The following is a 26,724-nucleotide window of genomic DNA, read 5'->3' as shown; positions in this document are numbered from 1 at the left end:
GGCATCATGCTCCTTGCGGAGGGTGGCATGGTCGAAGCGGAGGCCCTCTACCAAGTTCTTATAGGTTAGGACCTCCTGCTCCAGGTAGGACACTCTGAGGCATAAGCGGCGCTGGCGTGCCTTGCAAATCCTGTGGGGGGCAGTTGCTGTCTTTGCTGCTCAGCGGTGGCGGTTGGCTTTGGGAGCCTGGATCCGTACTGCTGGAGCACTGCGCTGGCAGCCCGTGGGGGCACGGAGGAGGATGCAGCTGTCCCAGTGGATGTTCTTGTTGTACCGGTAGACTGCGTGTCCTCCTCCTCCAGGGCCACCAGCCGCCGATATTTGGTGACAGTGGCATCCAGCCTCCGTTGCCGGGCCATTCGAGCCTGCTCCCTCCTCCTTGATGGTCTGTTTGATTTGAAAGGAGCAACTATATGAAGAAAGAAAGACATAGTCTGTAACCAATGCTCCTTAAGATTAACACAAAATGATTGAGCAGAAAGTTGTGTCACAGTACAAGTAGCAAATTGAAAGCACAGTACATAACTATTGAGGACAGTATCTATGTAACCACCGACTTCTTCATCTTTGCTCTAACATTAGTGGGAGTTTAAGGAACAAATTCTACGAGCACTATGGACTTCCATTACAGTCGACTATGACAGTACACCAGTCTTATTCTTCTTCCTCTCTCTTGTTTAGGAAAATTGGTACGTTATCTTATGCAAGCCGGCATAATGCCAGGGCAGTGAACTTGCACCCGAGAAAAACAGACGCACACCATGATGAGTGAGACAGACTTGCGTTACTGTACCGGTCCAGTACATGCAGGTGGTGAAGCTCTTACTTTTCTATTACGGGTGGCACTGAGAATACTCTGATAAAAGGGCTACTGCTTAATTAATTTAGCTTTCACCCTACAATGCAAATGAGTACTAGAAAAGGAAAATGAAGAAGCTAAATAATCTGATTATCTATCACTTCACATGGGATGTATTTGATGAAATATGGGATGACTTTAGGTGCTTTGCGTATTATTGAGTGAACAGTGATACACCCACACATGAATGACGTACTACTATTAAACTAAAGTTATTAAGAGAGGTAGGGAGTGTCCACCGTAATAACAGGATATATGCTGTGCTTGCAGTTGCAATACATACTACTGCTACTATTCATGGTAGTATTTGGACAAAATTACAACTTCTTTTCCTTGCCTTTCCTACACTGGAACGGACGTGCGGGTGCAGTGTTACATGCTCTTCAAAGTAACACTTAGTTCATCCAGTGACCGTCTACTCTCTCTAGATACACATATGCTATCTAAGAGTCAGATAGTACCATGATCCAGGCATACATCCATTCAAAGTATATGCACACATACAGTTTCTGTTTCACCCACCCAGGCTGTTCTCCTTCCACCCATCCTTGCTTCATCATTCACCCAGCAATGCACCATATCATATTCTTTCCTTCCCAGCCACCTCGGGGACCAAGCAAGCACATATCATTCTTCTTTGCCAGTCATCATTACATTTCTCGTCCTTCCACACTTACTTACACCCTTCTTTCACTTTTCGTTCATCCCATCCATCAAGTTCATCTCAGATCTGATTGGGATTCTTCTCGCCAAAAACTTCACAGCTAAGTCGAAGTAAATTTAGAGGAGGCTACTACCTGGTTGATTTATAATACACCCGTGCAGAAAGCACACTCTGCAGTCTTCAATCTCAATAAGTAAGGAATATATAGCTTACCTCTGCCCGCCACCACCGTGTTATCCCTCACAGGCATGTCCTTGTCTGGCACTTGCACTGCCTCCTCCCCAGAGTTGTTACCCTCGTCCAATACCAGCACCTCCGCGCTGGCCCTGCCTCCAGATGTTCCACCTACAAAGTACATTTAAGAATGTTAGAATACACCACTCACTACTATATAATATTTGGTCTAGGAGGAAGAAAGAAATGTGAAAAAAACAGAATACAATATAATATTTTGTGACTGTCTACTCTAAAGTAAAAATGTCCCTTTTTCCAGGGAAGGCTGTTGTCTTGCTGCACTTTTTAGCACAACTGATGAATGCTTGCTTTTTATTTTTAACATGCACCACTTTTTCTCCTAACAGACAGAAGCTTGACTTCTAAGAACACAAGCAGAATCAAGTTCAAACCAGGTGAGAGCTCGGCTCTACCACAAGAAATGTGTCCAATTAATCATCAGCACTAAGCACTTTTCCATTTTAAGTTAAACGTTTACTTTTACGACAAACTTGATTTTAATAAATGTGTTTACTTTTAATAAAGCTTTTAAACTTAAATAGACTCTGTGGTTTTTGGTCATCCAGACTAAAGTGGATGAGCTAAAGGTTTTGGAATTTTTGCAAGCATGAGTCCGTGCCTCTGACATCATTGGGGATCAATCATCGGTGACTTTGGGAGCTAAATGACTCTGCCACACTATCTAGTCAGTAAGGAGATTGGGGGTTCAACTACAAAGTCTGTTATCACTGAGGTATGTGGAAAGTCTAACATCACCTATTATAAATTATAAGCTAAGCAATGCATTATTTAGTGTCCATAGTTCTGTTTGTGCAGATTTGTCCCTGCAACAGTAGTAGAATGGATTGTCCTACTATCCAAACCAAAAGTAAAGTAGTATTGTATTCTTTCTTGGTGGTCATTCACCTTTTTATTGTTGGCAATTGTCAAAGCATAAACATTTAGAAGACTTGAAAAAACATTATGGACAATCCCAGAGGACTGCACTCAGTGCATAGAGCTATTGCTGACTAGAATGGGAGTCCAATGGAATTGCCAAATGTGCAATCTTAGTTAGCTACACAGACAGACTAATAAGAATAATCTAGTAATACCACAGGGAGTCATAGTCAAGGCAGGATAAGAATTTAGATACAGTCTACAAGAAGATCAAAGACGATTTAGAAAAAAATCGAATGAGGAATGCTTGGAAAAAATAAGTACTCTATATTAAAATTAAAACTTACTGGGGCCAGCAAAGGAGCCCTCGCCTGCCCGATCCTGGCCTGCATCCTGAACAGCACCCTCCTCCTCCTCCTGTGTCCTCTTGCCCCTGGGGGGAGCTGATGTACAACATGAAAGAAAGAAAGACCAGAAAACATGGATGATATTTGTCAACCAAATCAAACATTTCAAAAGAACAATAACAAAATATTTTGGCGAAATAGCAAATAGACAACTTTTCCACGGGCTATATTGACCGATCTCATGTGGTCTACTACGTTATTAGTATTGCTTGATTTGCGTACCGTCGAATTGGAAAGTTCTTATGTTACTCACTAAACAAAGTACTAAAAAGGTTTGCCTAGGATTGGCAGGCAGCAGTCCGCAGCACGCGGAGTGACAGACAAAGTCCATCGTGATTGCAGATCAGCGACAACACTAAAGTTTCCTACTACATTAACCAGTCATTAAAATACTCAAACTATCAATCCACCACCACTATTTCTTCTTATCGCCATGTGTACAAAGAAAGGACTGGACTTGAGTCTGTAGGAGCTAATTTAGAAGCCCCTTGCGGCTCTTTTGCTCCATTGTTGCGTGACTTTTGTGACGCAGCGGCAGAACAAAAGAGGTGCAATGGTGCGGCGTATATTAACAACGTGATGCATATGGGAGATGCATCACGTTGTAAAGCCCTGCGCCATCAGGGGGCGTTTCGGCGCAAGGGTGGGCGTTCCTGCGCAGGAACGCATCCTAAAAGTGGCTGAGGGAAATCTACAAGATTTCAATCAGTCACTTTAAGGACAATGATGCGTGACTCAAACCCTGCGCCTGCTTGAAGCAGACGTATGGCTTGACGCAGCATTGGGTAGATAGGGCACCCCAGAGCATTGATGGAGCTGCGCCATCGTTGCGATGCAACTCCAGCAATGCGCCGCCTTTACGGCACAGATGCGTAACGCTTTGGTGACGTTTTGGGCCCATGGTGCGCCGCATTGTAAATACGGCGCACCGTGGGTGATGGTGGCGTGGCGCACAATTACTGGCGCATCCCTGCTACTTTTTGCAGGGATGCGCCGATAATTAATAATCTGAACCTTAGTGTCTAGCATTACGCAGTTCTTTAAACTACACTCATACATAATTTCACAGGCCAATGAAATGAACACAAAATCGAAAACAAATAAGCATAGTAGCAACACTACTGAGAAGGAGAGCAGTGCACCTGAAATGCACAGAAGATTTTGAAATATAATTTACCTACAATGTAATGAGCAGCATTATTGCTCTTGGTAAAAAAACAAAAATGTGCAATATAATAACACACAGAGCAGGAGAAAACAGAGTAGTAAAGAAATAGCTACTACTACTCACCAAGCCCGGGGATTTCAAGGCCAAAGAGGTCGAGCAGATCGCGTTCACGGTCCAGGACATCCGTCCAGCGGTGGGTGGCCTGGTTGTAGGTGCGCCGGACCCGAGAGTGGTGGTACATGGCCCGGCACACCTTCTCCCACCGCTTCCGGCACTCCCGGATCCCGTACCCGCTACCGATCCTGCCGCCTGCCATGATGGTCCTGGGGAGGCGGCGCTGAACATAAAAAATTAGTGCGGCCCCCTCCTCCAGGCTGAAGATCTCCCGGGGTACGACCTGCTCCCCCCTCAAACGCCCGCACGGGAGCCGGGCACGGGGTGCGGGACTCTTCCCCTTCTCGGGATGCTTCCCGGCTCCCTTCACCATGGTCTGGGCAGAAAGGAAGCTAAATAATAAAGAAAATAGAATAGGGAAGACAAGAAAAGTAAAGAGTTGAAAAAAGTAGTTTAAAATTAACCAAAAGTAACAGAAAACACAAAAATATAGAGCAAGAAAAATAGAGAGATAGATAATAAGTAAAATAGATTAAAAAAAATGTCAAACAAGCAAAGGATGGCAGAGATACAGTGAGGATACCAAAAGCATGCCCAGAACCATAGCAATGAATGAGAAACAAGATGGCCGCGCCCGTTCACGACCGCGCGAGTAAGTTCGCGCAAGATTTTCCTCGCGAACACCCGCGAAATTGTACTAGCGAGCCGCACACTTTGCGAGACTACACTTCGCGCCCGGAAACGGAAATACGTCATGCAAACAAGATGGCCGCGCCCTTGAACGACCGCGAGGGTAACTTCGCGCCTTGCGCTACAAGCGGCTCGCTAAAACGCACAAAGCCTTGCGAACTAACACGCCGCAAAAAAACAAGTCGCATATTCGACTGAATTTGCGGCTTCCGAATCCGATCTCGCGAAAGTTCGCGCCCCGCGAATCCCGCGAAATTGCAGAAAAACGAGTTTTGCAAAACTGAAAGCACTCAGCAGGTGCAAGAGTTCAAACTCATCATTAGTAACCATTCCCTGTAGTGCTTCCTGACTGGGGCCCCTCCAGAGTTCAGTTGCTAGTTGCAACAATTGTATGACCCTGCTCCGACCCTCACAGCAGGCTCATAGAATAGCTACAAGTAGGCCACAAAGGTCCTGGTAAAAAAAAGTTGCACTGCAACAGAAAGCAAATTACAGATAAGGAAGCAGGTGCCAGACTGGAATTTTAAAACAGTGACACATTAGTAAACCAACCCCAAATTAATTCATGTCAGTTGAAGCAGGGCAGGTGTGCTTGCTTTCCCCCCCATAATCTACAGTGATGATGAACCAGAGGGTGGCATTGATGTACCAGAGGGTGGCATGGGTGAAACAGAGGGTGGCAGTGGTTAAACAGAGGGTGCTGGGAACCTGTGATGATGAACCAGACATAGAAACAACATAGTTGCGACCGTTGCGAGCCGACAAGTAAGTTCGCAATTGCGAACTGGTACCAAACCCTTGCGAACTGGCAGAAACCCTTGCGAACACAAAAAAAAATCTGCAAATTCGCGAGAATTCGCGGATTTTGCGGATTGCGAATTCCCAAATACGCAAATCCGCGAACGCCAGATTCGCAAAATTCGCCCATGCTTACTTGGGGTATACAACCGTTACCACGCAATTTTTACAACGCACTACCATTACAACGCTACTTTTACAACGCAGGATCCTTTACAACGCATGCCTTTACAACGCATGTCATTACATAGCAGATACTATTACAACGCATGCCATTACAACGTAAGCATAGGTAAGTATATAATTTTATTTTATATTTTATTTAACATTATTTAATTAATTTAATTAATATTAAAAATAAATAAATATATTAATGTATGTATTTTTATAAAATAAATTAAATATAATATTTTTAGTAATTTTAAAAAATAAGTATGAGTATAGGGTATTTTTAGGGTTCAGGGCTAGGTTTGGGTTATGGGGTACAGGGGTATTTTTAAGGTTCAGGGCTAGGTTTGGGTTATGGGGTACAGGGGTATTTTTAGGGTTCAGGGCTAGGTTTGGGTTATGGGGTACAGGGGTATTTTTAGGGTTCAGGGCTAGGTTTGGGTAATGGGGTACAGGGGTATTTTTAGGGTTCAGGGCTAGGTTTGGGTTATGGGGTACAGGGGTATTTTTAGGGTTCAGGGCTAGGTTTGGGTAATGGGGTACAGGGGTATTTTTAGGGTTCAGGGCTAGGTTTGGGTTATGGGGCACAAGGGTATTTTTAGGGTTCAGGGCTAGGTTTGGGTAATGGGGTACAGGGGTATTTTTAGGGTTCAGGACTAGGTTTGGGTTATGGGGTACAGGGGTATTTTTAGGGTTCAGGGCTAGGTTTGGGTTATGGGGTACAGGGGTATTTTTAGGGTTCAGGGCTAGGTTTGGGTAATGGGGTACAGGGGTATTTTTAGGGTTCAGGGCTAGGTTTGGGTTATGGGGTACAGGGGTATTTTAAGTGTTCAGTTTTTTAAAAAACGACTTTCAATAAACTAAATTAATTGAATTAAATTAAATTAATTATAATAAATTAATTTAATTAAATTAATTTCAATTTATAAAAAAAAGATATACTTACCTATACTTACGTGGTAATGGCATGCGTTGTAATAGTATCTGCTATGTAATGACATGCGTTGTAAAGGCATGCATTGTAAAGGATCCTGCGTTGTAAAAATCGCATTGTAATGGTATGCGATGTAAAAGTATGCGTGGTAACGTCATACATCCGGTGCTTGGTTCCCTGAGAGGTGACAATTGTGGACCTAATACTTATGCAGCCCTCATAGCATGCACAAGTAATAGCCTAATTTCTTGCCATGCCCATGTGAGTGACCAGCCTCCCTACTGGAAGTGCATACCCGAACAGCAGTAATAGAATATTAGAATAGCAACAAAAAAAACCTTACTTCTAATACAACTAGCTTCCCCATATATGCCTGGGAGGCATCTCAGATCCTATTCTGCACATCTATTAAACTTTCCTCAGATTTGAAGATCCGTATGGGGTGGCTGTTCAATAGCCAACCTGGCTCCCAAACTCTGGAACACCCTGTCTTCATAGTTAGGTTAATTGGAGCATGAACTTGTCTTCTGTAAAGCCTTGAAAACTTGGTTATTTAGGAACGAATATTGCTTTCTGATGTGATCTGATAACCTGCGATGTCTTTTCTAGTGCTTGAAGGCCCCGGGTTGCCATGTGCTTTTTAAGAATTCTAGCCAAAACTAGTGCAAAATTATCTTGCACCGTAGATGGGCAGCAGTTATTAGATCTCATTGATGAGAGATCTTTTCCCGCTGAAAAAGTGTGCTAATCTCTGCATACAATGAGGCAGATATCCAAAAAATCGGAGAAGACCTGCACAGTGCACAGAATGTTTAGATTAAAGACAGTGGGCCACTTTCCAGATTTGAAAATTCCACTCGTTTGTTTATACAGATGAGCCTCTAAAGTGGAAAGCTTCATGTACTTGGAAGTAGGTTGTTCATTTTATTGAGCAGCAGTGGATGGATATTCCTAAGCGCATGGAGTCATCTCTGCACCATGCCTCACTTTCACTGGTTGGCTCATCAATGGCACCATTACCACCCACCGTGTCTCAGTTCCCCTCACAATAACCCTAGGTGCCAATGATTTTAGGCTTAAATGCAGCTATCAAATTAGAAGCATTTAATAAGGCAACTAAGTGCCAGGAATCCAAGGGTGTGACAGAGTCCTCATGTCTGACTGTCACCAGGGCCGGACTGGCTACCGGGCTTTATGGAATGCTGCTGACCTGAGGGCATATTTCGTTGATGGGGATCTGCATGTACTGAACAAAATTTGTTTTGCTTTAATTATTTCGAAGTACACACAGGTTTCCATGAACAAAATTAGCCCCCACTGCAGTGAACTCTGCTCCCAGCACGGCAGAATTCCAAAATGCCCGGTAGTCAGTCCGGCCCTGACTGTCACCTCAGAGGGAAATTCGGGATTCCAATAGAGGCCTAACTCCTAAGGGCAGTGAATTCAATAGAGATTATGGTGACTGCCTGCTGAGGTCACACTAGGATTATAAGGAGAGCATCCTTGTTAAAGAAGTATCATGTTCTTGATGTGAAGAAGTCCACCAATCATAATCCACTGCAGGGCCAAATGACCATTATTTGGAGGAAAACCAGAAAAATAAATGGTTGTGTCTGCAACACCAACAAATACAGTACCAGAAGCCAGCAGCAATGATGATGGCTCATACCACTTAAATGGTGAGTGAGAAGACTCATTAATACAGCAAAATTGTCCACTTAAGGCTGAACTAAGCTTCACAACCTGCTTTCATGAATGTATATGCTCATGAATATATGATGAAAACCCTAGAGATAACCCCCAAATATGTTTTTTGGTTTAATCTTTTGTGTTAGGTATATTATGTTTATTCGCCTAATGCCATGTGGACCCAAGAAGCCACATCTGCTGTATATTATGCTCCACATTCTTGCACTACCAGGTTTATTTTGTTACAATATATTATAAGATAGGTGCTCACGCTCTTGTGGTCACTGCTAATATTGGACCACTTGCTAGTGTATGCTTTTATGACTTTGGGCCTGAATTAGATGTTGGAGGATCAGGTCTCGCCATCACATTTTTCACAGATTTCATGCCTGCTGATTTGGCGGTCCACCCACTTTATTTAGATGTGGGCGGGTCCATGGGTGAAGGACTGCCACAGTCCTGCTTCCTACACCAGGAATCTTCGTCTGTGTTAACATCACCAAAGGCAGAAGTGGCTGGTGGCAGGACTCCAGTCAAGAGTCCCACTAAGATGATTACGATGTGCCTTTCCATCAAGGCAACTGTGGCAAGAATCACATACTACTGCTACTATTCATGGTAGTATTTGGACAAAATTACAACTTCTTTTCCTTGCCTTTCCTACACTGGAACGGACGTGCGGGTGCAGTGTTACATGCTCTTCAAAGTAACACTTAGTTCATCCAGTGACCGTCTACTCTCTCTAGATACACATATGCTATCTAAGAGTCAGATAGTACCATGATCCAGGCATACATCCATTCAAAGTATATGCACACATACAGTTTCTGTTTCACCCACCCAGGCTGTTCTCCTTCCACCCATCCTTGCTTCATCATTCACCCAGCAATGCACCATATCATATTCTTTCCTTCCCAGCCACCTCTGGGACCAAGCAAGCACATATCATTCTTCTTTGCCAGTCATCATTACATTTCTCGTCCTTCCACACTTACTTACACCCTTCTTTCACTTTTCGTTCATCCCATCCATCAAGTTCATCTCAGATCTGATTGGGATTCTTCTCGCCAAAAACTTCACAGCTAAGTCGAAGTAAATTTAGAGGAGGCTACTACCTGGTTGATTTATAATACACCCGTGCAGAAAGTACACTCTGCAGTCTTCAATCTCAATAAGTAAGGAATATATAGCTTACCTCTGCCCGCCACCACCGTGTTATCCCTCACAGGCATGTCCTTGTCTGGCACTTGCACTGCCTCCTCCCCAGAGTTGTTACCCTCGTCCAATACCAGCACCTCCGCGCTGGCCCTGCCTCCAGATGTTCCACCTACAAAGTACATTTAAGAATGTTAGAATACACCACTCACTACTATATAATATTTGGTCTAGGAGGAAGAAAGAAATGTGAAAAAAACAGAATACAATATAATATTTTGTGACTGTCTACTCTAAAGTAAAAATGTCCCTTTTTCCAGGGAAGGCTGTTGTCTTGCTGCACTTTTTAGCACAACTGATGAATGCTTGCTTTTTATTTTTAACATGCACCACTTTTTCTCCTAACAGACAGAAGCTTGACTTCTAAGAACACAAGCAGAATCAAGTTCAAACCAGGTGAGAGCTCGGCTCGACCACAAGAAATGTGTCCAATTAATCATCAGCACTAAGCACTTTTCCATTTTAAGTTAAACGTTTACTTTTACGACAAACTTGATTTTAATAAATGTGTTTACTTTTAATAAAGCTTTTAAACTTAAATAGACTCTGTGGTTTTTGGTCATCCAGACTAAAGTGGATGAGCTAAAGGTTTTGGAATTTTTGCAAGCATGAGTCCGTGCCTCTGACATCATTGGGGATCAATCATCGGTGACTTTGGGAGCTAAATGACTCTGCCACACTATCTAGTCAGTAAGGAGATTGGGGGTTCAACTACAAAGTCTGTTATCACTGAGGTATGTGGAAAGTCTAACATCACCTATTATAAATTATAAGCTAAGCAATGCATTATTTAGTGTCCATAGTTCTGTTTGTGCAGATTTGTCCCTGCAACAGTAGTAGAATGGATTGTCCTACTATCCAAACCAAAAGTAAAGTAGTATTGTATTCTTTCTTGGTGGTCATTCACCTTTTTATTGTTGGCAATTGTCAAAGCATAAACATTTAGAAGACTTGAAAAAACATTATGGACAATCCCAGAGGACTGCACTCAGTGCATAGAGCTATTGCTGACTAGAATGGGAGTCCAATGGAATTGCCAAATGTGCAATCTTAGTTAGCTACACAGACAGACTAATAAGAATAATCTAGTAATACCACAGGGAGTCATAGTCAAGGCAGGATAAGAATTTAGATACAGTCTACAAGAAGATCAAAGACGATTTAGAAAAAAATCGAATGAGGAATGCTTGGAAAAAATAAGTACTCTATATTAAAATTAAAACTTACTGGGGCCAGCAAAGGAGCCCTCGCCTGCCCGATCCTGGCCTGCATCCTGAACAGCACCCTCCTCCTCCTCCTGTGTCCTCTTGCCCCTGGGGGGAGCTGATGTACAACATGAAAGAAAGAAAGACCAGAAAACATGGATGATATTTGTCAACCAAATCAAACATTTCAAAAGAACAATAACAAAATATTTTGGCGAAATAGCAAATAGACAACTTTTCCACGGGCTATATTGACCGATCTCATGTGGTCTACTACGTTATTAGTATTGCTTGATTTGCGTACCGTCGAATTGGAAAGTTCTTATGTTACTCACTAAACAAAGTACTAAAAAGGTTTGCCTAGGATTGGCAGGCAGCAGTCCGCAGCACGCGGAGTGACAGACAAAGTCCATCGTGATTGCAGATCAGCGACAACACTAAAGTTTCCTACTACATTAACCAGTCATTAAAATACTCAAACTATCAATCCACCACCACTATTTCTTCTTATCGCCATGTGTACAAAGAAAGGACTGGACTTGAGTCTGTAGGAGCTAATTTAGAAGCCCCTTGCGGCTCTTTTGCTCCATTGTTGCGTGACTTTTGTGACGCAGCGGCAGAACAAAAGAGGTGCAATGGTGCGGCGTATATTAACAACGTGATGCATATGGGAGATGCATCACGTTGTAAAGCCCTGCGCCATCAGGGGGCGTTTCGGCGCAAGAGTGGGCGTTCCTGCGCAGGAACGCATCCTAAAAGTGGCTGAGGGAAATCTACAAGATTTCAATCAGTCACTTTAAGGACAATGATGCGTGACTCAAACCCTGCGCCTGCTTGAAGCAGACGTATGGCTTGACGCAGCATTGGGTAGATAGTGCACCCCAGAGCATTGATGGAGCTGCGCCATCGTTGCGATGCAACTCCAGCAATGCGCCGCCTTTACGGCACAGATGCGTAACGCTTTGGTGACGTTTTGGGCCCATGGTGCGCCGCATTGTAAATACGGCGCACCGTGGGTGATGGTGGCGTGGCGCACAATTACTGGCGCATCCCTGCTACTTTGCAGGGATGCGCCGATAATTAATAATCTGAACCTTAGTGTCTAGCATTACGCAGTTCTTTAAACTACACTCATACATAATTTCACAGGCCAATGAAATGAACACAAAATCGAAAACAAATAAGCATAGTAGCAACACTACTGAGAAGGAGAGCAGTGCACCTGAAATGCACAGAAGATTTTGAAATATAATTTACCTACAACGTAATGAGCAGCATTATTGCTCTTGGTAAAAAAACAAAAATGTGCAATATAATAACACACAGAGCAGGAGAAAACAGAGTAGTAAAGAAATAGCTACTACTACTCACCAAGCCCGGGGATTTCAAGGCCAAACAGGTCGAGCAGATCGCGTTCACGGTCCAGGACATCCGTCCAGCGGTGGGTGGCCTGGTTGTAGGTGCGCCGGACCCGAGAGTGGTGGTACATGGCCCGGCACACCTTCTCCCACCGCTTCCGGCACTCCCGGATCCCGTACCCGCTACCGATCCTGCCGCCTGCCATGATGGTCCTGGGGAGGCGGCGCTGAACATAAAAAATTAGTGCGGCCCCCTCCTCCAGGCTGAAGATCTCCCGGGGTACGACCTGCTCCCCCCTCAAACGCCCGCACGGGAGCCGGGCACGGGGTGCGGGACTCTTCCCCTTCTCGGGATGCTTCCCGGCTCCCTTCACCATGGTCTGGGCAGAAAGGAAGCTAAATAATAAAGAAAATAGAATAGGGAAGACAAGAAAAGTAAAGAGTTGAAAAAAGTAGTTTAAAATTAACCAAAAGTAACAGAAAACACAAAAATATAGAGCAAGAAAAATAGAGAGATAGATAATAAGTAAAATAGATTAAAAAAAATGTCAAACAAGCAAAGGATGGCAGAGATACAGTGAGGATACCAAAAGCATGCCCAGAACCATAGCAATGAATGAGAAACAAGATGGCCGCGCCCGTTCACGACCGCGCGAGTAAGTTCGCGCAAGATTTTCCTCGCGAACACCCGCGAAATTGTACTAGCGAGCCGCACACTTTGCGAGACTACACTTCGCGCCCGGAAACGGAAATACGTCATGCAAACAAGATGGCCGCGCCCTTGAACGACCGCGAGGGTAACTTCGCGCCTTGCGCTACAAGCGGCTCGCTAAAACGCACAAAACCTTGCGAACTAACACGCCGCAAAAAAACAAGTCGCATATTCGACTGAATTCGCGGCTTCCGAATCCGATCTCGCGAAAGTTCGCGCCCCGCGAATCCCGCGAAATTGCAGAAAAACGAGTTTTGCAAAACTGAAAGCACTCAGCAGGTGCAAGAGTTCAAACTCATCATTAGTAACCATTCCCTGTAGTGCTTCCTGACTGGGGCCCCTCCAGAGTTCAGTTGCTAGTTGCAACAATTGTATGACCCTGCTCCGACCCTCACAGCAGGCTCATAGAATAGCTACAAGTAGGCCACAAAGGTCCTGGTAAAAAAAAGTTGCACTGCAACAGAAAGCAAATTACAGATAAGGAAGCAGGTGCCAGACTGGAATTTTAAAACAGTGACACATTAGTAAACCAACCCCAAATTAATTCATGTCAGTTGAAGCAGGGCAGGTGTGCTTGCTTTCCCCCCCATAATCTACAGTGATGATGAACCAGAGGGTGGCATTGATGTACCAGAGGGTGGCATGGGTGAAACAGAGGGTGGCAGTGGTTAAACAGAGGGTGCTGGGAACCTGTGATGATGAACCAGACATAGAAACAACATAGTTGCGACCGTTGCGAGCCGACAAGTAAGTTCGCAATTGCGAACTGGTACCAAACCCTTGCGAACTGGCAGAAACCCTTGCGAACACAAAAAAAAATCTGCAAATTCGCGAGAATTCGCGGATTTTGCGGATTGCGAATTCCCAAATACGCAAATCCGCGAACGCCAGATTCGCAAAATTCGCCCATGCTTACTTGGGGTATACAACCGTTACCACGCAATTTTTACAACGCACTACCATTACAACGCTACTTTTACAACGCAGGATCCTTTACAACGCATGCCTTTACAACGCATGTCATTACATAGCAGATACTATTACAACGCATGCCATTACAACGTAAGCATAGGTAAGTATATAATTTTATTTTATATTTTATTTAACATTATTTAATTAATTTAATTAATATTAAAAATAAATAAATATATTAATGTATGTATTTTTATAAAATAAATTAAATATAATATTTTTAGTAATTTTCAAAAATAAGTATGAGTATAGGGTATTTTTAGGGTTCAGGGCTAGGTTTGGGTTATGGGGTACAGGGGTATTTTTAAGGTTCAGGGCTAGGTTTGGGTTATGGGGTACAGGGGTATTTTTAGGGTTCAGGGCTAGGTTTGGGTTATGGGGTACAGGGGTATTTTTAGGGTTCAGGGCTAGGTTTGGGTAATGGGGTACAGGGGTATTTTTAGGGTTCAGGGCTAGGTTTGGGTTATGGGGTACAGGGGTATTTTTAGGGTTCAGGGCTAGGTTTGGGTAATGGGGTACAGGGGTATTTTTAGGGTTCAGGGCTAGGTTTGGGTTATGGGGCACAAGGGTATTTTTAGGGTTCAGGGCTAGGTTTGGGTAATGGGGTACAGGGGTATTTTTAGGGTTCAGGACTAGGTTTGGGTTATGGGGTACAGGGGTATTTTTAGGGTTCAGGGCTAGGTTTGGGTTATGGGGTACAGGGGTATTTTTAGGGTTCAGGGCTAGGTTTGGGTAATGGGGTACAGGGGTATTTTTAGGGTTCAGGGCTAGGTTTGGGTTATGGGGTACAGGGGTATTTTAAGTGTTCAGTTTTTTAAAAAACGACTTTCAATAAACTAAATTAATTGAATTAAATTAAATTAATTATAATAAATTAATTTAATTAAATTAATTTCAATTTATAAAAAAAAGATATACTTACCTATACTTACGTGGTAATGGCATGCGTTGTAATAGTATCTGCTATGTAATGACATGCGTTGTAAAGGCATGCATTGTAAAGGATCCTGCGTTGTAAAAATCGCATTGTAATGGTATGCGATGTAAAAGTATGCGTGGTAACGTCATACATCCGGTGCTTGGTTCCCTGAGAGGTGACAATTGTGGACCTAATACTTATGCAGCCCTCATAGCATGCACAAGTAATAGCCTAATTTCTTGCCATGCCCATGTGAGTGACCAGCCTCCCTACTGGAAGTGCATACCCGAACAGCAGTAATAGAATATTAGAATAGCAACAAAAAAAACCTTACTTCTAATACAACTAGCTTCCCCATATATGCCTGGGAGGCATCTCAGATCCTATTCTGCACATCTATTAAACTTTCCTCAGATTTGAAGATCCGTATGGGGTGGCTGTTCAATAGCCAACCTGGCTCCCAAACTCTGGAACACCCTGTCTTCATAGTTAGGTTAATTGGAGCATGAACTTGTCTTCTGTAAAGCCTTGAAAACTTGGTTGTTTAGGAACGAATATTGCTTTCTGATGTGATCTGATAACCTGCGATGTCTTTTCTAGTGCTTGAAGGCCCCGGGTTGCCATGTGCTTTTTAAGAATTCTAGCCAAAATTATCTTGCACCGTAGATGGGCAGCAGTTATTAGATCTCATTGATGAGAGATCTTTTCCCGCTGAAAAAGTGTGCTAATCTCTGCATACAATGAGGCAGATATCCAAAAAATCGGAGAAGACCTGCACAGTGCACAGAATGTTTAGATTAAAGACAGTGGGCCACTTTCCAGATTTGAAAATTCCACTCGTTTGTTTATACAGATGAGCCTCTAAAGTGGAAAGCTTCATGTACTTGGAAGTAGGTTGTTCATTTTATTGAGCAGCAGTGGATGGATATTCCTAAGCGCATGGAGTCATCTCTGCACCATGCCTCACTTTCACTGGTTGGCTCATCAATGGCACCATTACCACCCACCGTGTCTCAGTTCCCCTCACAATAACCCTAGGTGCCAATGATTTTAGGCTTAAATGCAGCTATCAAATTAGAAGCATTTAATAAGGCAACTAAGTGCCAGGAATCCAAGGGTGTGACAGAGTCCTCATGTCTGACTGTCACCAGGGCCGGACTGGCTACCGGGCTTTATGGAATGCTGCTGACCTGAGGGCATATTTCGTTGATGGGGATCTGCATGTACTGAACAAAATTTGTTTTGCTTTAATTATTTCGAAGTACACACAGGTTTCCATGAACAAAATTAGCCCCCACTGCAGTGAACTCTGCTCCCAGCACGGCAGAATTCCAAAATGCCCGGTAGTCAGTCCGGCCCTGACTGTCACCTCAGAGGGAAATTCGGGATTCCAATAGAGGCCTAACTCCTAAGGGCAGTGAATTCAATAGAGATTATGGTGACTGCCTGCTGAGGTCACACTAGGATTATAAGGAGAGCATCCTTGTTAAAGAAGTATCATGTTCTTGATGTGAAGAAGTCCACCAATCATAATCCACTGCAGGGCCAAATGACCATTATTTGGAGGAAAACCAGAAAAATAAATGGTTGTGTCTGCAACACCAACAAATACAGTACCAGAAGCCAGCAGCAATGATGATGGCTCATACCACTTAAATGGTGAGTGAGAAGACTCATTAATACAGCAAAATTGTCCACTTAAGGCTGAACTAAGCTTCACAACCTGCTTTCATGAATGTATATGCTCATGAATATATGATGAAAACCCTAGAGATAACCCCCAAATATGTTTTTTGGTTTAATCTTTTGTGTTAGGTATATTATGTTTATTTGCCTAATGCCATGTGGACCCAAGAAGCCACATCTGCTGTATATTATGCTCCACATTCTTGCACTACCAGGTTTATTTTGTTACAATATATTATAAGATAGGTGCTCACGCTCTTGTGGTCACTGCTAATATTGGACCACTTGCTAGTGTATGCTTTTATGACTTTGGGCCTGAATTAGATGTTGGAGGATCAGGTCTCGCCATCACATTTTTCACAGATTTCATGCCTGCTGATTTGGCGGTCCACCCACTTTATTTAGATGTGGGCGGGTCCATGGGTGAAGGACTGCCACAGTCCTGCTTCCTACACCAGGAATCTTCGTCTGTGTTAACATCACCAAAGGCAGAAGTGGCTGGTGGCAGGACTCCAGTCAAGAGTCCCACTAAGATGATTACGATGTGCCTTTCCATCAAGGCAACTGTGGCAAGAATCCCTCCTATTATTCATTGGCGGAATCGAAAGAAATGAGGTAAAAACGTACATTTTTACCTGTTTCCCACTTCCCAACATGTACCCCGTTGTGCAGGTCACTCCTTTGCTGCTTCCACTCCACCACAATGCCAAACAAATCCATTTTGACAAGTGTTCTAGCCTTGTGCACTTCTGCACTGCTCTTAAATGGAAAAAAAATATTCTTAGGTGTAATGCAGTAGTGTCCATTTTTCTACTTCTCAAGGTAAAGTGAACACATCTGTATAGACACTTAAAAAAAGTATGTGTTGTTGTGGTGCTTGGGGTGTTGCGCTAGTGGTGAAGAGTGTCTGTATGCCGTGTGAGTGGCATACAATATGTAACACAAAGGGACATAATACATTGCCTACATATGTTTTTCATGCAAACATGACACATACGTGTATCGTCACATTAAAATGCTGTACTTATAAGTCTCTACTCCACCCGGAACTCACTCTGTCAGCAAATATCTGCTAGGACACAGCCAGCACAACAGGAACATCAGAATCTGCTTGGTGCTGATCCACCGGCCTTATGGCAACCGAGTCCTAGTCGCCAGCAGAGAAGACCGCTGCGGTCTGCTGTCTATTGCTACAACACCTGAATATGGTCTACGGACCACTGTCAGCTTGACAGAGTATTTAGAACTGCTGCTGTTGCAGGATGAAGGCAGTCCTGCCAAGATCTAAATCAGGCCCTTTGTGCCAATATCCACTTTGTGGTGAATGGCACGGAGGCTCATTCGTTTCCCCATACAATGTCAGCATGAGTTATTGAAGAAATGGTTACCTCAAAGCTGAATGAAGCTCACTCAAGCACTTTCTATGATCTTTTTTAGTCTGACCCACGTGTACTCCATCATGATCTAGTGTTATATTGGCATTACCACAATAATAACTTGGACTTTGTGTCCTTTGGCTACCAAACTGGCTGAACCCACTGAATAAATGAGGCTACACTTCTCTCTTTTAGGAATACAGAATTGGTGTTTACTGCTCCACAGAAAGTAATTTTGGGCGAAGCAGAACTAATTTGAAGAATTCACCTTAATTTCCTTTGTTATATTCAAAATCATAATCACCTTCACCCCTCTTTGTCTTGGATGGAAATGGTGGTATACAGCACATCTGGGAAAATGTTTAAAGGATGTAATTAAGTTTTCGGGGAACGCTCATAACCTTAAAAGTATGCATATCCAAATGTAAATATATCTCATAAAGTTCTGGGTCAGAAATTGTGAAAGAAACTTTTGCTTCCTTTTTAGCAATAAAATGCTTGCATATTTTCTTTTGAAGCAGTCTTAACTTAAAAGCATTTCTAGCATGACACTGTTACCTAATTTAGTATAATTGCATGAAATACTGTACCTGTCAACTGTTGCCTAAGGCCTATAAGTCTTTTTCTTGGTAAGACATTGAGATCTGTAATAAGTTCTGCAAAGCATATATTGTGAATGTCATTATTCTTGGCACTGAATCTTTATTTAATTCAATACTTGTAATACCTACAGATTGTCATCTAAATATTTAGCATGTGCTGCATTCCTGATGGTCTGTGCTAAGATTTACTCCCAGACACGTAAGAAGATATTGGAACAACTTTCTGAAAACTGAATAAAGTGTAAATGCAAATAATACTGTATCTTTCTAAAGAGCTATGTAAGGAACAAGTGGAGAAATAAATTTACACCCAGGCTCATTAAACACAATCTTATCTACTGGGATATTGCATCCACTGTCTATTGAAAGATACCGCAGCCTGAATCCCTGGCCAAATTTCCAGTATAAATACTTCTAACACTAATTTCATTTATTGCCACCTTTCTCTGATTCAGTAGAAAAAAATAAAGGCCAGATTTAAAATTCTTCCAAGAAACATAGTGAAGCAAGGGAAGGATGGCAGATGACAGGGCTGCTCAACTAATAACGTATTCATCCTGCATCAGTGGTTGTCTGGATCTCTTTGAAAAAAGTAAAGCATTCTGCTGATTCAGCTGTTCCCTACCTTTACCTAATCAGGGATTCATGTTTTGTATTCGTTCAAAGTCAATGTCCTCAGTCAATGTGTTCATTGTTTGTCATCCACATTTGTGATGCTGAAGTTACTTAGCTGTCTGCAGGAGGCGAAACAACTGGAATATACAGAGTAGGAGGCATGGTAAACAGAGAACAGACGCAACAAGAGATATCTGTGGTCCTTGTCCTGGTCCTTGTCCTAGCTACTGATGCTAACAATTACAAGCCTACTGATAGCATATGTTTAGTGGATTGCCGCAATTAATTGCCAATATAGTGGTGTCATGCAAAGCATCCTACATGATGAAGACATGTAGATTGGGGACAGGGTTCCAGCATTACTTTCCCCCAGCTCAAACTTCAGACCAGCCCACTTCAGGAAAGCTGAAAGACGAATGTGACCCTGCTGTGGTAACTGCAAGCAACAACAAAGATTACAGAAGGATTTGCACAAATTCAGGAAGTGACCGATCTACCAAAAGGCAGTATGGTTGAGCATCACATTAATATATCTAGGGCCAGATGTACTAATATTTTTTGCAGGCGCAAATCGGTTTTAGAACCCTTTTTGACCGCAAAAAACACATGGCCCATGTGCTAATCCTATTTCACGAGTCTCAAATCAATTTACGACTCGCAAAATAGGCTTAGCGACTCACTTTTAGGAAGGGGCGTTCCAAGGGCGTCCCTTCCTAATAGCAACTCCTGAAGGTATGTATGACTGTTTTGCGACTGCAATTGTGCTCTCAAAACCACTTGCAAACTGGAAGGGAGCCCTTCCCCTTTGTGAGTGGCTCTCACATTTGTTTAAAGGCAGGCATTGGTCCCAGGGACCACTGCCTGCCCTTGAAAAAATGAAAATGAAAAGTTTCAATGTTATTTTTTAAATGCACCCCGTTTTCCTTTAAGGAAAACGGGCTGCATTTAAAAAAACTGCTTCATTTAAAAGCACTCCTAGACTTGGTGGTCTGTTGACCCCAGCAGGCCACCGTCCCTGGGAGTTCCAGACATTCCCAAGGGGGTCGCAAGTTGCGACAACCTCATTATTATGCATGACTCATGCAATTTGCAACCCCATTGGGAATCCCAAACAGTGTCTCAGACACTGTTGTGCCTCCAAATTTGCAAGTTGTAAATTGCGAGTCGCAAATACAACGCAATTTGCAACTCGCAAATTGGTGGGTCTTTATTGAATTACCTCCTGGGCTTGAACAAGCCATCTGGACGTCCTATTTTCCTTAACTGTTCTCGCTGCACGCCTTCTCTGGATTGTTAGCCTTTTGCTAAGATTTTGCATAAAGTAAATAAAGATGTAAACATTTCATTTTTACAGTAGTTTCCTAGATTTGTTCTGTCAAGTTTAGTTTAAAAACAAACATCAGGGATGAATCAAGAATTATCACTGAGTATTATCTTGAACAAAGGCGGTTTTGAGGTTGTTAACAACGAATGTATGACGGTACAATGCATACATTTACAATGCATGCCTTTACAATGCAGTTTTTACATCGCAACATCCTTTACAACGCATACATTTACATTGCATACCACTACAATGATTTTTTCTACATTTACAACGCATTCCATTACATCACATTATACCTTTACAACACATATCATTACAACACATACCATTACATTGCATTTAAGGTAAGTGTTGGATAGTGTAGGGGTAAAAATTACTATTCCAACTCCAGGGGGTGCAACAGTAGGGTAAGTGTTGTATAGTGTAGGGGTAAAAATTACTATTCTAACTACAGGGAGTGTAACAGTAGGGTAAGTGTTGGATAGTGTAGGGGTACAAATTACTATTCTAAATCCAGGGGGTGCAACAGTAGGGTAAGTGTTTTTGTTAGTGTAGAAGTACTATGCGTTGTAATGGTATTTGTTGTAATGACATGCAATGCAATGCCTGCGTTCTAGTGACATGCGATGTAGTGTCATGCGTTGTAGTGACATGCAATGTAATGGACGCGTTGTAGTGGCATGCATTGTAAAGGATGTTGCGATATAATGACTGCATTGTAAATGTAGTGCGGTGTAATGGTTGCGTTGTAAAGATTGTTCCCCTTAATAACACAGGCACTTCATTTGGGTCTAGAGGTTCCTTGTGATCACATGCCACAGAAACTTACAGCCGTATTTGACAGTGCTGTAAAACATTATATGTGAAAAGGGATCCTCCCAGTTGATTAATCATCTGATATTTCTTTAATGATAAACAAGGTTTATTCCAGACTTTTAATAGGTGAAAGATTAATTCTTGCATGATTTTAGTTTGACAAAATCTGGGAACTATAATTGTTACCAAATAACAAGTTTAAAGCAATGGATAACAACATGCAATTAAATACTCTTTAGATCCCGGTCGTTGAAGAGACATGTCAGGACATTTTATAAATGTAGAGAATTTGTCTGAAGAAAGACTTCAGAAAGAAGACTTGGGCATTAGTTTAGATGAGATGCTTGTTTTAACTCATAGGAAGACGACAAACGTCCAGAAAGATAGAGGCCAATGCCTTCAAACAACTAAAGGGGCTATCATTTAATTGCAAAATAAGTTGAAGCTGGTGAATGTTCCAACCCCCTAAATCCTATGGAGCTTATTTACAAGCCCCTTGCGCCGCCGATGCTTCACTTTTAGTAAGGAAAAAAGTGACTTTCCGAGGCACAAGGGGCTTTTAAATAAGCCCCTTCTTATGCAAAACTATGTAAATCCAAAAACAGGAGTGAGGGAAGTTATTGTATCAATTTTGAGATACAATATTTTCTGTAAACCTAGTTTCCAGATTGACTTTCAGTCATGGAGAAAAGAAAGGTGATTGCTATTCCTGCTGCTACAAGCCACGGTATTCTTAGACAAGTAGGAGAGAATTTTAAATCTTATTTATTTAAAATCAAATTCCAATCTTTGAATAAAAGAATGTTTGGGAGTGTGTTTCAGGTACACACAAGAAGTGAGGGATAGGCAGACACATAGGGTGCTCATTAGACTTGGAAAAGTGTAATTTCTACATTAAGAAGAAAACGTACTTATCTTAATCATAGCTGACATGATTTTAGAAGCACAGTTTTTTTTAAAGATTTCAATTTGGTGCGTGTTAGGCTAAGAAGAAAATGTACATACATCATTGGAGCCTGATTTGGAGGTCAGTGGTAAATAAAACCCTCTTATTTTTGTTTGGTGTGCTAAATTCAGACAAGACTGCACCAGTAAAATTAACCTTTCTTTAAGAAAATGATGGTGCTGGGATGCTCTCTTGGCAAATAAGTGTGGATTGTTGAGAGCATTTTGGGAATATTGAATCAAGGATTTCCACCGATGCCATGGGTTTACTCTTCAAATACCCCTACTATGACAGGTTGTTTAACTTTAAAATCTTAAACAGGATGGTATAAACTCTACCCAAGAAACTGGCTTTTAGATTTGCTCAAAGGTAAAATCATGGATCACTTGCTGTGACATTAAGGACAGCTGTCCTGCTGAAAGCTACCACTGACCAAGCAATCCACTGCCTTTCAGAGGTCAGTGTGCATTTAGAATGTAGTGACCCGTATGTCCTTTCTATACATTGAGGCTAATTTCCATAAGATGTGAAGTGTGCTGAAGAGTGGTAAAGTGGCCTTGTGAAGTTCCTAATTCTTTTTGGTGAGAGGCCAGTGTCTGGACTACGCACACCACTAATTCTGTGTAGCACATCAGCCAGCTTTTGTGAAGACTGCTCCAACACAAGCAGCTGTAGCTAAAGACCAGTAACTGCTGACACTGATATAACACCGGTAATCAAAAGAGAAGGATCACTGGTCCTGCATAACCAGGGTATGCAGGTCTTAATGATTTGTGTGTCCCAAGTAAAAAACCCTCATGCACGTGTTGTAATGGTCGAGGTAGCAGTATATCTTGTTTCTCTGCTCTTCATACACGTGTGTGCATAATCATTGGGTTGATTGGTTATGCAGCCTCCTCCCGGAGGTTCTTACCCATGGTTAAAAGCAGTAGTGATAAGTGATGTGATGGTGCAAGACGAAAAATTAAAATATCCGGGCAGCCAGATTTTATCTTTTATTCAGTCTGGATTCGGATAACCCGTTCAAATGCACGTTGTTGGGTAATTAATACTGGTCGACATGTTTCAGCCCTTCTCGCCTAGATAGGTCTAACGGGCTTTCTTCAGGACCTAAGTGCGTAAAATAGTGTCTTAAAATAGATACCCAGGTTTCCAAGGAGGCAGCGTCAGCACAAGTCGTGCGAGAGGACTCACGCCGCAGTAGGCACCCTCGCCCTCCAAACACACCCGTTGAAGTGTGAAAGCGTCAGTCTTAAGGTACAATGAGACCTTCATGAACCAAAGAGAACAGGTTACACCGTTTCCTTTTCTGTTATCCTTATAATTAGACAGTATCTATGTGTGGTCTGATTGGCTTCACAAATCTACAATGAGGCAATGCAGCTCAAATAAATCAATCAATCAATCGATTTGTAGAGCGTGACTGCCTTACCCGTAGGGATCTTGCGGCACTGGTAGAGCAGTCTTCCAGTTCTCATATTGATTGAACATCCATCCAGGTCTCGAGGTCCTTCCTGAACTGGTGGTTCATCACCACCCCCTTTTGTACTGCTTTTGGCCTCATAAGTGTGGCAGGGTATGCTCAAACGTGAGTCCCTTGCTCACTTTGCCACTGGATTCAAGCAAGCCGGGCTGAAGACGGCTGGAATGCAAGAAACCGGTCCTCGGAAGCTTGTTTCCGATCCAGGAAAGACATAGCTTGGCAGTTCAGGGTGGACTGTTCCCATGAGGCACAGGGTCAGACAGATTTGCATATAGCCATGTCTGAACTGGGATGGCAGAGTGGGCTAAAGAACGGTGATGGATTACACGCAGATCTTTTGACTGGGTGTGAGTGTTTGATTGATTCAGATGCTCCGTCCATCACCACCCCCTTTTGTACCCCCTTCTCCATTTAATCATGGTGCTAAATGTTCAATCCCCAATTCCCTCGTGTTGTTCTTCAGTGCCTTCCACTGGGCTTTCTTATGGCATTCTCCTATTACACAGTAATGCATTATTTCTTACTGCACACCCCCAGATCCCGGTCTTGCTGCTGCAGCCAAGAGGCTTTTCTTCACTTTTAGACGCTTCCTGAATCAAGGATGATTCAATATTGTTTGAGTGATTGGACTGTCTTTGCTACATGTCAGTGACCTGCCTGAAATAACTGGTGTAAACCGCACCATTCTAATCAGCACCATTCTTACATATCTATCCCATATTCGTGCTACCATATGGCAAATGCTGTTTTCTTTGGCTTTCTTTCCTTTTTTCATAATGTAGTTTACTTATCGTCCTGCCATTATACATGTTTATAGTAAATATTTTACTATGAGAATTGCTAATATCTCTGTTGGTTACAGCAGCGCCTTTCCTAAATTATACTCCTGTTTGAGTCCCTTAAGTCTCATAAATATATAGGGGCATATTATTAAGAACGGCATTAAAAATGATCGCCAGTTTAGCGGCAGAAAACTGCTGCTAAAGCGACGATAATGAACTTGATAATATGCCCTGGAATTTACATTAGAAGTCCATGTTCACACCAGAACAGGGGCTTGTATTGGAATTCTTAAAGGTATATTATCAAGTCCATAATCGCCGCTTTAGCTGCAGTTTTCTGCCACTAAATCGGCGATAATTTTTAACGCCGTTCTTGATAATATGCCCCCAAGTTCTTGCCATGTTTCTTGTATTGCTAGTAGATAGCTCCACTCTCCACAGGAACTTCAAATTGCTGTTTGTAGGATCTCTACAATATCTGTGTTTTTTTACTTTTATTGTTTCTGTATTGGTTGCTGTGAGACAATTTACTGACTGAAACTGGAGCAATACCTGCACCTAGTTATTTAATATATTGTCCAAAGTCACCCATTCCCCCTATGCTTAAAATCATTTAATCCCAGGAATAAAAATAATCAAAGCTAATTATTTCTCAAACCTCCATGACACCTAGGTTTGGAATTTCTCCACGCAGCACTGGAAGGGCTTGAGTGAATATTTGCTCAAGAACAACTTCCTCTTAATGTATTTATTCTAGAAAGCAGTGATCTGAGAGACCTGAATACCTAGTGTACGGTCAAAGACTTTATTTCCCTCATGGACCATTTTGTTCATTGAGGCAATTGGATAAGCTCACCCTAATTTGTGCTGAGCCCAGTGGGAATGAGGGATTCCCGGGTTCTTAGTCGATGCTGTAAGCGCTTACAGCCTGATTCATCAAGCTTAATTGCGCTCGCAAAGGGCCAGATTCTGAGAATCTGGCCCTTTGCAAGTGCAATTTTTGCATTTGGGATTCATCATCCCAAATGCAAAATTCGCTATTTAAGAACTCGCAAATTGGCGAGGAATAGCATTTAAGGAATCTCTAATAGAGATTCCTTAAATGCAATTCTTGAAACATTTAAAAATTGCGAATTCGCAATTTTGGGCTGCTATTTACCGCGAGGTCAAACCTCATGGTAAATAGCGAAAACTTAGAAAAATGCTTTTAAAAGCATTTTTCTAAGTTGCATGTTACACACACACATGTCCTTTGGACATGTGTGTGTGTAACATCTGTGTCATTTTACATTTCAGGGGTGTTACATGGTGTCCTTTGGACACCCCTGCACCCTTGAAATCGCAATCTCATTTGCGATTAGCTAATTGCTAATCGCAAATAAGGAATGACTCCCCATGCATTCCTATGGCCCTTTAGGCCCATAGGAATGAATGGGGAGTTATTCCTTATTTGTGATTAGCAATTTGCTAATCGCAAATAAGGACTGTGTAGGAATCGCAATTTATATTGTGATTCCTACATGAATCCTGTTTTGCGAGTCTGTAATAGCGATTCCTTATGAATCGCTATTAGAGACTCGCAAAACGGGTCTTTGATGAATCAGGCTGTTAGAGACCTCTTGGTGATTTTGCGCTCTATAAATACAAACTAACATAACATAACATGTACATTGAGGTTTAAGTGCAAAGGTGATTGCAGGAGGTGCACAGCTTTAATGGTCTCTGGGTCAGCCTCTGTTAGGAGGCCAAGAATGAAGCTCATCACCAAATCTTTGGCCATAATGGAAGGATGCAGTAATGAGTTATGCTTGGATCCCAGTCTAAAGTTTTTGCCAGTGCATGTATTGATAAGGTCTGTGAGTTTATTTGGAGGATTGGCTGCCGGATGATTGTACATAAGAGTCTGGATGTTTCCAGACAGTCTATACACTGTCGATGTGAGTTAGAGGTGCAAAAAAGAACTTGAAGACACACTGCCTATGAGGCAGCGCTGGTTGGTCTTGCCTATGCCCAGCAGCATCATGTACTTGCCTGCATCCTCTTTTTTCTCTTCGAAAGTATGAAGATTTAGACACACACACAGAAGCATGAGCATCATGTCCACTT

Source organism: Lissotriton vulgaris, chromosome 3_1, assembly GCF_964263255.1.
Source record: "Lissotriton vulgaris chromosome 3_1, aLisVul1.2, whole genome shotgun sequence".
NCBI classification, from domain to species: Eukaryota; Metazoa; Chordata; class Amphibia; order Caudata; family Salamandridae; genus Lissotriton; species Lissotriton vulgaris.
This window is presented reverse-complemented; position numbering follows the sequence as displayed.